At 44.6% G+C, this 11,041-nt stretch overlaps 1 pseudogene; it reads right to left on the bottom strand.

The window, feature by feature from the left end:
• Positions 1–278: 278 nt before the first annotated feature.
• On the bottom strand, positions 279–4,655 carry LOC134439818 (uncharacterized protein K02A2.6-like; annotated as a pseudogene).
• Positions 4,656–11,041: the final 6,386 nt, after the last annotated feature.

The raw sequence follows: 11,041 nt of genomic DNA, 5'->3' as shown, positions 1-11,041 counted from the left end.
AAAAGGCCAAAACATATCTTGAAAAATACTGTAACATCTGTGGTAACTTGTAATAAATAAACCACGAAAACACTGATGCCGAGTTTGTACTTTTATAAGAAGGTCAACAATAAAACATACACGTTAGCGGCCTCGGAGATAACTAACACAGCTTGTCATGGGAACGTAGTCTTCCACTCTGAGATACAACACAGACTGCACTGGGTAATACTGCACCTCCAAACATTCCATAGTCATCAAGCGCCACCTATTGGTAGTAACTGAATATTGCCCTTATACATCATTACAACATTCCTCCCCAATTAAGTTCAGAAATTCCTCCCTTAACTATTAAATGTAACAACTGAAAATCAATCTGGAGTTGAGTACTTCCATAAACCCATACTGACCTTAACACAGCCAACAAATTATTTTTAGCATACACCTGAAAAGAAAACATAGTATGCATTAAGAAAAGCAGTGATACTTATCAAAAGTTCAGTCTATCAGGAGCCCTTCGAGCACGCTGTGATCTGCGCACTGTCTCCTGTGGAACAGCAGTCACCACAGGCGTTGGAGCTTTGGGAGACTCCTGTGCTGCGGTCACCACAGGGGTCGGTGGTGTCGGTGTGCCGGTGCTTGACTGTCCAGTCTCTGCCGGTGGCACAGACACCTCCGGTGGCGATTCCTCTGCCGGAGACGCTCCTCCAGGAGTCACCAGTGGCAACTCTGCAGTGCTGACAGTCTCTGGGTCGGTGTCGTGACGCAGCCGCACATGGTCCTGATGCCTGCGGAACTCTCGTCCATCTGTCAGCTTGATGACGTAGGAGACGGGACCTTTCTGTGACAGGATAACCCCCGGAAGCCATTGCTGCTTGAAGTTACTGCAGAAATTCTTGACATAGACATTGTCACCTGGTTTAGGCAGTCTGTCTCTCGCATGAAGATCGTGTCTCTCCTTCTGCTTTTCTTGTTTTCTCTCCACCTTTGCTTTTAGGTCAGGGCGAAGCAGATCTAGCCTTGACTTAGGCCTACGGCCCATCAACATCTCTGCTGGTGTACGTGCAGTGGTGGTCTGTGGAGTGAGGCGATACTTGAACAGGAAACGTGAGAGTCTAGAACTCAGTGAATCACCTGTCATGCGCTTCAACCCCTCCTTCACGGTCTGTACAGCACGTTCAGCCAGTCCATTCGATGCTGGGTGAAAAGGAGCCGTGCGAATGTGACGGATTCCATTCTGCTGCATGAAGTCACTGAACAGCTCGCTTGTAAAGGTTGGACCATTGTCACTGACCAGGGAGTCAGGTAAACCATGAACTGCAAACACTTGTCGGAGTTTCTCAATGGTTGAGGGAGCTGTTATGTTGCCCATGATGTGGCACTCTATCCACTTAGAGTGGGCGTCGACCATGACCATGAACATCTGACCCATGAAGGGCCCTGCAAAGTCCAGATGTAATCTAGACCAGGGACGGTCTGGCCACTCCCATGGATGCAAGGGAGCTGGTGGCGGACTTTTCTGATTGACCCCACACTGTTTGCACCCTTTTACCCTGTTTTCCAGGTCTAAGTCCATGCTTGGCCACCAGATGTAGGATCTTGCTAGACTTTTCATCCTAGACACCCCTGGATGTGTCTCATGCAATTCTTCCACGATCTGTGAGTGGCCTGGGGCAGGCACGACGACCCTCGACCCCCAGAAGATGCACCCATCTTGTAAACTCAGCTCAGTCTTTCTTTTCACATAAGGCCTTAACTCCTCATCCTCAATAACCGCTGGCCAGCCAAGTCTTTACCTTAGACATGACAGGGTCTCGCTCAGTCCATTGCTTGACCTGGGATGCTGTCACTGGTGTTTCCGACAACTTCTCTAATGAAAAGACAGTCTCTGGAGGCACATAAGTGGTGACAGGTGTATCCGGCAATGGCAGGCGACTGAATGCGTCGGCATTTGCATTGTCCTTTCCTGCTCTGAACACAATGGTGTATTGGTAGGCTGACAATGTTAGTGCCCAACGTTGGATTCGGGCGGAGGCCAGTGGTGGAATGCAGTGTGTCTCACCAAACAGACTCATGAGTGGCTTATGGTCTGTGTGGATTTTGAAAGGACGGCCGTAAAGGTACTGATGGAAGTGCTTAACAGCAAACACAACTGCCAGGCCCTCCTTGTCTAGCTGCGAGTACCCCTTTTCCGCAGCCGTCAAAGTGCGTGAAGCAAAGCCAATAGGCTTCTCTGATCCATCTTCCATCACGTGGGACAGCACTGCCCCTACCCCATACGGTGAGGCATCACATGCGAGGGTCACCTCTTTGTCTGGATCAAAGTGCACAAGCAATTTCGCTGACTGGAGTCGTTCTTTCACCTCCATGAACGCTTTTTCTTGCTCCTCACACCACTGCCACTTTGTGTCATTGTGCAGTAGTTTGTACAGCGGCGCCAAGACCTTTGAGAGGTCCTGCAGGAATTTCCCATAGTAATTTACCATCCCAAGAAAAGATCTGAGTTCGGTGACGTTCTTGGGACTTGGGGCTTCCTTGACAGCGCGCACTTTGTCCTCCACTGGGGAGATACCCTCCGCTGTGATCTTGTGTCCTAGGTAAGTGACACTTGGTGACATGAACACACATTTGTCCCTTTTTAGTCTCAGCCCTGCATCTGAGAGTCTCTGTAGCACCTGCTCCAAGTTGCCAAGATGCTCTGCCTCTGTAGCACCCGTAATGAGCAAATCATCCAGGTAGCATGCTACTTGTGGGATGCCCTGCAACAGACTGTCCATTGTCCTTTGGAAAATGGCGGGGCTGGACGCCACTCCAAACACCAGGCGGTTGAATTTGAACAATCCCTTGTGTGTGTTTATTGTGACGAACTCCTTGGACTCATCGTCCAGCAGCAGCTGCTGATAGGCGTGGCTCATGTCCAGTTTTGTGAATGACTTGCCCCCAGCCAGAGTTGCAAACAGGTCATCCACCCTTGGCAGCGGATACTCCTCCAGCTTTGAGACCTGGTTCACGGTAAGTTTATAGTCCCCGCATATCCTAACTGTTTTATCAGGCTTCATAACAGGAACAATGGGAGCTGCCCACTTGGAGAACTGCACTGGGTCAATGACGCCCAGCGCCTGTAAGCGCTCTAGCTCCTCCTCCACTTTCTGTTTCATGGCGTAGGGTACCACTCTGGGCTTGTAGAAACGTGGTTTGGCATTGGGGTCAATGTGCAGTTTGACTGTCATTCCCTTGAGTGTGCCCAGCTCATCTCTGAACACCTCACTGTATCGCTGCAGCACGTCCTCTGTTGTGCCCGTGTACTTCACCTCATGCCAGTTCAATTTTATTTTTCTGAGCCAGTCCCGGCCCAAAAGACTGGGACCACTACCTTTGGCCACCACTAGTCTTCCCTCAGCCTCCTGATCTCCCACTGCTATGCTCACCTGTAGCACTCCCAGGTGGGGTATGGGCTGACCGGTGTACGTCCTCAGTTGGAGCTTGGATGGAGTCAGGGACGGTGGGTTGGACCTCCATGTCCTCCTGTAGGTCTCCTCACTGATGACAGACGCCGTCGCTCCCGAATCGATCTCAAACTTGACATCCTTTCCGTGTACAGTGACTGTGGCATAGTATGGCATAGGCGGTTCCTCATCAGTGTCCATTGCAAACATGTCAAAAGAACACATAGCCTCCTCGCTTGTTTCCTCAACATGGTGTGTGTGGGCCTGATTTTGCTTTCCTTTCCATTTTTCAGTGTTTTTGTTTTTAACCCCCCTGCACTTCTTTTCTAAGTGTCCTTTTTTCTTGCACCCATGGCAGACAGCATCCTTGAATTTGCATTCGTTTGCATAGTGTGCCCCTCCACACCGAAAGCATTCAACTGGCTTGCCAGATCGCGAACTGTCTTTCTTTACATGATGCACTGCCACAGGTTGTGCTCCAGCTTGCCCTTTCTGAATGTCTTTGGCATTGCTAGCAGCCGTTTCCATTCCCTGAGAAATCTCTAGCGCCTTTTTGAAATCCAATTTTGGTGTTGTCTCACTCAACAAACGGCGCTGAATTGCATCATCATTTATGCCGCATACAAGCCGGTCACGTAACATATCATCTAGCACCGCTCCGAATTCACAGTGTTGAGACAGCTGTCGAAGCTCTGCTACGAAGTTAGCCACTGACTGACCCGACTTTCTGAAGTGACTGTGGAACTTGAAACGCTGGACAATTACAGACGGTTTCGGATTGTGGTGGTCGCTAACAAGTTTGACTAAGTCTGCATATGGAATTTCACCTGGTTTCCGTGGTGTAGCCAAGTTCCGTATCAGCTTGTACGTCCTCGCCCCACACACACTCAGGAGAATCGAGCGCTTCCTAGCCTCTTCAGTAATTCCATTAGCATTGAAAAAGTGTCCCAACCTTTCCTCATACTCAGTCCAATCCTCGTCTCCCTCCACATATTCACCGACTGTCCCGAACGTTGCCATGATCTGCACAGGTCGTTGTCCTTCTCCCTGTCCTCTTTCAACAGCAACGGGCGCTCTGTTCCTCTCGACAACCCCTCGTTCCTCTGCGATAGCTGGTTCTTGTCGTTGGTCTCCACCGGTTTCACTCATAGCCAGTCTTGCCGCCTAAACTAGCTGACACTTGACTAGATAACGCTAACAACAAAACAAACGGGAAAACAAACTCCAGTTTCACCTCGTCGCCAAAAATATGTGGTAACTTGTAATAAATAAACCACGAAAACACTGATGCCGAGTTTGTACTTTTATATAAGAAGGTCAACAATAAAACATACACGTTAGCGGCCTCGGAGATAACTAACACAGCTTGTCATGGGAACGTAGTCTTCCACTCTGAGATACAACACAGACTGCACTGGGTAATACTGCACCTCCAAACATTCCATGGTCATCAAGCGCCACCTATTGGTAGTAACTGAATATTGCCCTTATACATCATTACAACACATCCACATAGCCTGCTGCATAATTCATGAAATACTCTGAGAATTAGCACTGAACCCAAACAGAGAAAAGGTTGCACACACCGTCTACTAGTATGCTACTATGAGACATCTGTACAATATCATGCACTTGTGACACAGACACACAGCCCATGTCGGTTTGGTAGACACAAACATGAAAAACACATAATATGAAAGTGAGTCAGTATTGCCTCATCAATCACATACCCAAGATACACAAGAGCAGTTACACAGCTAAGCGGTATGTAGCTATTCAATAAATTGGTCATGAGTGTTGGATCAAAAGCATTAGAAAAATGATAAGGATAGTTAATTATTGACCTCTGGGTAGTAAACATGCTGAAATACAGCGCAATACCCCAAAGTGGTAATAATAATGCAGCCTGTTAGCTGATGTATAGCACTGTGCATGGAGCGTCAAAGACTGCACCAGCGCTCATACCTGTACGTCTTACTGGCCACTTGGGAAGATAAGTATGAAATGGAGTGAATGTAAGATGTGTGGGTGGAGAGAGAGAAAAAGAGAGAGAGAAAGAAAGAAAGAAAGAAAGAAAGAAAGAAAGATGCGTTTGAACTTCTTGTTCTTCCTGGCCTTTTCTGGTGTAAAAGTAAAACGCTTCAATCTAACAGGGCTAACTAGTAAACTCAATAAAATGATAAAACTAATTAGCCCCAAATAGTCAACGATGCTGGACTGTGTGAGTGCATGTTTTCCAGTGCAAAAGTGTTTTTCCATGTATTAGTGTAGTTGACATGAAGCTTCATTAGGTTTGGTGTGTGTGTGTGGGGGGGGGGGTCAGCTTGCTCAACAGGGGCAGGGACTCACCAAGTTCATGATCCGTCAGCACTGGACTGTAGCCACACACTTCCCAAATGGTACCACCTTCATAGCTACTTCAGTTTCAGACTTTCAACTGAGGATGGAACACAGGTCGCTGTGAAGCCAGTATTGACATTTTTTTTGTTTACATACATTTCTGTTTAAGCAAAACCATTTATTAAGATTTGTACAATTCACTTTTGGCTCTCTGGGATTCCCTGGCTGACTTTTGCCCTTACATTGTGTGCGTTGGTTTGTGGGTTAATAAAAAATACCCTCATGTTGTTACATACATTGTTACAGTTAGATTCAACACTGTGAAAGTCATTAAAATGAGTTAAGCCGGGCATACACTGTGCGATATTTTCACTCGTGGGTCTTAAGCTTCTGCTCACACTGCAGGATGGAATTTCACTGTTTAAAAGTTCACAGCTCACGACTCACGTCCTCACACTACACGAGCCGACAGTCGGATGCGAGCGAAATGCTTCCACCGTACGACGCGACAGGCATGTTTCCCCGGTCTGCAGAGGAGGGAACATGCGCACCTGAGGTGGAGATGAGGTCGCGCTCAACAGCGAATCGCACGGCCCTATTAATTTGTGCATGTAAAGTGTCAAATCGGGTCGTAGCACTGCTTTAACTGTGCGATTTACGCACGAGCCACGACCAGAATTTCAAACCGTTTTGATTTTCTGGCGACCCTGCGATTGCACGATCGTGAGGCGACATCGCTTGTCGTTACCCCATGTACACTGCACGATGCGAGACTCACGATTGACCTGAGATTGAGCAAGAAATCGGCCTGAGTGCCAAAAAGTCGTGCGAGTGCCAAATCGAGGCAAAAGTCGCACAGTGTAAGCCCAGCTTTAGGCTAAATGAAATGCATGTTTAAATCCAATGTCTTAGTCTCATGTAGGCCTATTAGATATGATAGAGATCATTCATCCCATCCTTTCATGAAGGATTTCATAGTGCACCTTGAATACTAATGTTGGAAACTCTTACAATTCTTGAAACTCTTTATCAAACCAGGGAAACTATACTAAACTCAGCAGAATACAACCACCTTCAGCGTTTATTCATCATTCAATATTCATACAGTATGCTTCAAGGCCGACAAGGCCTGGCAGGCCTTACTAAGCTACAGGGTAGCTAAATACTATAACTGCTGCGACTAACTGTAGGAACAGTCCACAGGCACAAGCTGCAGAATCCCGTCTGTACTGCACAGGCCAGAGACAGCGAAGGGGATATAAGATTTGACCTTTAACGATCAGGGAGATTGCCAACTGAAGCTCGTGTTTGGAAAAATGTAGACATTCCACTGGCTGCTCTGCTGCCGCCAAATCGTGTCATAGCCCATTATATATTTTTTTGCTGAAATTCAACTTGTCTTTTGACGGCTTTGATGCCCTCAACGCCAGAGTCGCTTTTGCAGCTTTTGCCTCTTCTGCCACTTGCTCTTCCATACAAAGTGAATTACTATCACAGCTTTCTATGATTTTACTGCCTCTGGTTAGCCCCTACAATAAGATAACATATTGACATGGAGACTGTGAAGCCAAAGCCTATCATCTCTTACTGTACCTGTAAAGGTATTGTGATGTGTGTTTTTCTTGTCTTCCTCCAATGTTCCTTAGATCCTCAGGGCCTTTGTAGATGTGTCTGATGGTAACTGTTCATTTAACAAAAATGGTGACTCAGAAAGGCAGCACACTTAACCCTATTCAGACTGGGCTTTTTTGGCATTCCTGGGCCTGGGGGGGGGCTCTTTTGACCCCCCCTCATAACTCATGAACGGAATACAGTATGACTACGAAACTTGGGGGAGATGATCTACATATGGACATCTATGAATGACATAATTTTTGTGTAATTATCTATTATTATGACGTCATTATGACATCATTATGTTATTATGTCCAAAATCTCGCCATAATAGATTTTCCAACAAATTTAGGTAATGCACTTAAATTTTAATGATTTTATGCTTCAAACCACTTAAATGCTCACAAAGTTGTCTGATGCTAATGGAAATAACAAAAAAATATGAAAATATATGGCGTCATAGATATGGTTAAGTGATTTTTGGTCAGACATACCTGTCAGAAAACCGTTGCCATGGTAAAAGAAAAAAATTATAAACCTAATCTTTCGGTACCTAACTGTAGCCAACTAAATGTTAGGAAAAGTCACAAAGTTTCGTAGTCATAGCTTAAGTCGTTAAGGAATTATACGACATCAAAGTTGGTGCGGGCACTTTTAGCCCCCCAGGACTTGTATCCAGTTTTATTGTCTTACTCCATCAATGTTTTTTGTTTCTTTTTCCTCTGTCGTCCAAGGAATACTGAGCCAACTTTCTGTCTGTATGTGTATTTAAGTATGTGTGAGCCAAGTCTTGTTCTGTATGTTCTAGTTGAAATCAATAAAAAAATAATGTTTAAAAATAAGAAACTCAAACTGTTTTTTGTAAAAACCCTCACCACAACCACTCTTGGCATTGCCTTGACACGCATGTTAGAGAGTAAGGAATTTCTAGAGGTTCTTCTAGAATTGTACTGGAACATTCTACTGCTCCCATAGACATCTGTGTTAAAAATCTTGCAAAGACATTATGACATCATAATGAGAACTCAAAATTTTGGCAAAATTCTAATCACATATTTGTGATTGTACTCCTCAAAGGGTTCAAGTTAAATTCATGATATGCTAGTATTACCTCTCTCCGCCATGGCGTCTGAAACAAGTGTGAAAATAAGGAGAAAGCCGGACACAATTTTAACAGGAGTTGTTCTGACGAATCCTTTAATGATTTTATTCTTTCTCTTTAACTCATTATCAAGCAGTCTTTCTCCTCAACAGTCCATGTTCAAATACATAGCCTCATAAGGGCACAACAATGTTTTTATAATATGCAAATTAGATATTAACCTGAAATCACAAGTTCCTGTGGCTCGTTGTCTGTCTTATTTTCCTTTAACATCTTTCTTCTCTATCTTAGCTTTTACATATGACCAATAGTGTCATCATATCAAACATTAACAAGTAACATTCCACTCATTCAAATAACTGAGCAGTACAAAATACATGAAATACATGAAATAACTCTTCATTAAGAAATGCTTGTGACACTAGGTTTAAGAACACTACAATGGTGTACAAAGGCAGCATTTCAACCAGCACACGTAACACGGCACCTCTGAAAGTTCATGGGGAACGCCATTTTAGAACTAAGATGCACTCTTACTTGGCGCCAGAACGGTGCAATAAGCATTTTACCTTTTGACCTTCCGACTCATTAAGTTTACAAACTAATTAGTATTCTTACGGATCATAAACACAATGACTCCAACATTTCTCTCTTGGTCAACCTTAGTAAACCTGGTTTTGTACCACGGACTAGCATACAATCGTTTGTGGACATTTGTTAGCATAGTAATAGTCATAAGAATTCAAAATAATGCCTATACAAACGTAATGCTCATTTACTACAGTCTCTACATCTTCCTACATGCTTTAACAGTCACCCTGTATTGTATTTAATGAGATTACCCACCTGAAACAAGTGTGAAAATAAGGAGAAAGCCGGACACAATTTTAACAGGAGTTGTTCTGACGAATCCTTTAATGATTTGATTCTTTCCCCGTCAGAACCAAGGCTTCTCCTCATCATCACTGTTGGCGTAGCGCCCTCTAGTGGTGTGAAAAAGAACTAGCATAGAAAGCTTGAATCTCATTAAAAGGGGTATTTTCTGTTAGTCATATTAGTAAGGAAATAATTCAACATTAAATAATAACAAAAATTGTGTAGGGGTATCTAATAATACCTTGAATTGTTTCTACATGCTGATTTATTACCAGTCCATTACACTGGCTGGGACATGAAGAATATGAGTTTTGTTTCATAACGTGGGTATATTCTTACTCGCATGATCTCAGGGGACATCCAGTCAAGAAGTCTTGATGGTGTTTTTGTTTTGTATTTCTGGTGCAGGATGATGGAGTTTATTTTCCGCCTCAATCTCAGCCCCCGCAATCAAAGGATGGGAATAGAGGGCTTGGGGCACACACATATTACTGATAGCATCGCTCTTTTGCCTCCTCAAAATTGGTCCTCTAGTGTGTGTGTGTGTGTGTGTGTGTGTGCGCGCGTGTGCGTGTGTGTGTGTGTGTGTGTGTTTGACTTCGATTTGACTTCCAACTGCTTCTCTTTTCCTTCTTTCAACCCAGCCTACCTCTCTGTTTCCTGGAATGACTGTTGCCGCTTGGATAGCAGAACTTGCAAATACAAGATGGCTAAAGCTCTCTACGTGAATGCACTATCAATCGACGATGCTTTGTTGGCAGGAATGTGTGCATTTGTGTGGGTTTGAGGGTGCATGGATACAGGTTTGGGTATGTATACGTACCATAGGCATTTGGCTTTTTGTATGTTTGTCTGTGTCTATACCTGTCTGGCTCCCTCCTGCATGCATTCCCTTTCATGCCCTATCTCTGTGTCTCTGTGTGTCTTTTTTCCCCCTTTGTTTGTGAGCGTGTGCACATTGGTGATTTATGTGTACTATGTGTCCATATGTATTTCTACGCAAATTGATTTTTTCTTTTAGTTTGTGGGGTGTTCCCTTGCATTTCACATGCATTTGTCACACCACCTCAGGGTCTACTCGGAAAACAAACCCTGTCTGTATACCCTGTGCTATTTAGGGCAGGCACATCCAAGGTTAGCCATGTCCAACAAAAGAGCCCTATTAGGCCCTATCAAGACCTGAGGTAGCCCCTGCAGCGCCTGGCTAAAACTGTTATGAATCTTGTGAAGTTGGTAATGGGAACACTGCTCAGATTAAAACCAATATTTTCCACGGAGCGGATGTCAGTGGGAAGACTGTTTCTTTCTAAACACAAACAGTTTCTGCATGCACGCACACAGACACGCGCAAGCGGGCACACACACACACACACACACACACACACACACACACACACACACACACACATTTCAGCACATCAGTCACGCACGCCCTTGAGATGCTTTCACCACTGAAGCTTTAAATGATGGACAGGTTGTAACGTATCCAATGCAAGACATTACAATAAAATCATTGGCACAGGTAACTAAAATAGGCTTTTCTTTCACTCTTGTTACTAAACCACGCCTTATGTGCAATACTCAATGATTCATTCTATGATTCACTCCGTGAATACAGTAGAAACAGTTTAACAGCTAATGATAGCCAGCTCTTCAGGCTAAATCTTGTTCATACTAGTCATAC

Source organism: Engraulis encrasicolus, chromosome 23 (genome assembly GCF_034702125.1).
Source record: "Engraulis encrasicolus isolate BLACKSEA-1 chromosome 23, IST_EnEncr_1.0, whole genome shotgun sequence".
NCBI classification, from domain to species: Eukaryota; Metazoa; Chordata; class Actinopteri; order Clupeiformes; family Engraulidae; genus Engraulis; species Engraulis encrasicolus.
Note: the sequence above shows the minus strand (reverse complement) of the source record. Positions and strands in the feature narration are given on the sequence as shown.